Source organism: Pinus tabuliformis, chromosome 8, assembly GCF_031772625.1.
Source record: "Pinus tabuliformis cultivar Carrire ecotype Pingquan chromosome 8, CPIR1, whole genome shotgun sequence".
NCBI classification, from domain to species: domain Eukaryota; kingdom Viridiplantae; phylum Streptophyta; class Pinopsida; order Pinales; family Pinaceae; genus Pinus; species Pinus tabuliformis.
The window spans coordinates 1,876,704,360-1,876,706,953 of NC_142294.1; positions in this window are offsets into that span (position 1 = coordinate 1,876,704,360).

Consider the following 2,594-nt stretch of genomic DNA (forward strand, 5'->3'; position numbering starts at 1 on the left):
TGATGACATTCCCATTATCAGCGATTTTGAAAATAGGCAGAAAGGAAATGTTGATAGTCAGTCTATCAACGAAAGCTTCAATCGAGAAAAACACGGAAGTTGACAGCGGTAGTATCAACAATTTTCACCAGGAAGCCCGATGGAAAAGAATGACAACAGAGACACAATTTTGGTGAGGATTGAACCTGTTTGCAGAGGGACCTATTTGCCAACAAAGATTCATTTCTATCAGTTAGGGGCATGTTTCTATTTTCAAGGAATATTTTCTACAATATACTTTTCTTTTCTTATAAGATAGCATATATTCCAGCAGATATTTTATTTTTAGAACTTTATGTAATTAAAAATATTTTCCACATGCATGAACTTAGAATATTTGGATATTTTTGGATTATTGAAATAAAGATTGAGACTATAATCCTGTGATCAATTGATGTAATGTCTATAAAGACAATTTCTGAAGAAAGGCAAAAGGTTGGCCTTTATTGTAAAAACATTAGCATTATGGTGTATTTGGGCAAATCTAAAATATATTATAGTTTGATGAGAATTTGCAGAAAATTCATGTGTTGTAGTTCCTTGTCTGTTATTTGTCTATTATAAAAAAACTTCTTCATGTGTGGAAAATGTTAGTATCTGAGATCGGGATTCATTAATTCTCCCTTCTCATATTTCTCAGTCATTAGTACTTGGTGTTCCTACCAGCTATAATTTTGTTTTCTTTTTAGTTTTCTTCTTCAATATTTCTCAAATTGTCAAAGGAATTATTACTACCCTCATTTTTGTGTCCTGCTCATTAGATTTGTAGCATCATTTGATATAACTGGAATCCATGTCCAATGGTTTGTTTTGTATACATCCCAACCAAATTCCCCCCTATAACTAAATCTGGCCACATAACTCAATTGCAAAACCTACTACTACAGTGACCTAGAGTAGTTGAGTTTTAGGGAGAGATCCCTCTCCAGGTTGAAGGGTCATCTTTCAACCTAAAAGATGTTAGAGGTTACCTTGGAGGTTTTCCCTTAGCCGGGTTTCCTCTAAGTTATAACACCTGGAAAGAAATTAATTTATCCACTTCACATCTCAATTTATTTATTTTTGTTATAACAATACGATAGGATTCTATTTTCCTATTGACCACTATAGATCATAATTTTTATGCAAATTTTCCCAAAGCATAATTTCTAACTTGAATGGCACAGACTAAACTACCTTATAACCCGTATTCACATATATCTTTTACACTATAAACAATAAATTTTGATAAAATATTTTAACATACAAAATGAACACTTTTTTTAACAAAAACAATTGAACATTACACATTAATAGGAAACATAATGAACTTTATCTTTGCATTATTTTTCAATAACAATTTTGATTAAAATTTTATGATGCAATGTCATTGTTTCCTTAAATTAGCAAGATTAATTTTATTATTAACATTTTTGTTAGTTAACATATTATGACTTTAGTTTAAAGTAGATAAATAATAGTCCATGAGGTCTTGGATAGATGGTGATCAGGTGCTTTGTTAAGGAACTCCTTGATGTGAAGTTATTGGTTCAATTCTCCAGCCCAATCAGGGTGATATATTAGACATGATGAAGATGTAGTCGCACCAAACGTACAAAAAAAATAGATAAATTATATAAATTGATTTTACAGTTTTTATTAAAGCCACAAGTTTACCTTGAGGTAATGATTGAATGTGTGTTTTAACCCAGAGAGTTCATGACCCGTGAACATGTAAGTGGATCAAAGCCCGCCCCCATGTCCTTAAAATAAATTTGCATGCTTAAGGCTCTTTGCAACCCTATGGCTATGCCTTTGGGCCCATGGGGGGCCTTACGTCCCCGCCCTCCTCTCTTGAAGATTGATATGTTTCAATAATTGGTCTCCTCCCTAAGTAAATCGGTAAAGAGCACCCCTCTTATTTCACTAAAAGATTGGAAACAATCTTGGAGGTCCTGGTCGCTCTGTTAAATTCTCATTGTATGTCTTTAAAACTCATGGATCATGTTCTTTCTCACTATTTTTTTAACTGAGGGTTTTATGATTTCCCCTTTCTCCTTTATTCTTGGGTGGCTAATTCATATCTCAAGTCTAGTAGCATGCATTGAAAGCATGATTAAGCATCAATTTTGTAGTTCAAATTCTTAGAGGTGTTTAGTTAGCAAATGAGGAATCAAGTATCAGGGAATCCTTAACAACAAACCATTGTTGAAGTATTTGTGGACTACTCTCCTAAAATATATTGATTAAAAAGTCTAGTTGGCAAGGAATTAGGTAATCCTCCAACAAGAGTATACTTCCAAGCCTAAATTTAGATATTATACTATTAACAGACACACTAACTTTAAAGGCTTCCATCTCTCCTCTCCATAATTGCTAGAACTTGATAAAGAGACTTGGTTGGCATAATTTAATCTTCACACTCATCCTCCTAGATACAAGGGGATGTCAATCTCCTTGAGATGAAGTTGGTAGCTTTACATGAATCAAGAATAATTCCCAACCTGGAGAGCTAAGTAGACTACTTATCTTCTCTTCTTTGAAGGAGCTTCAAGACATAATCCAAGGGAATTAAG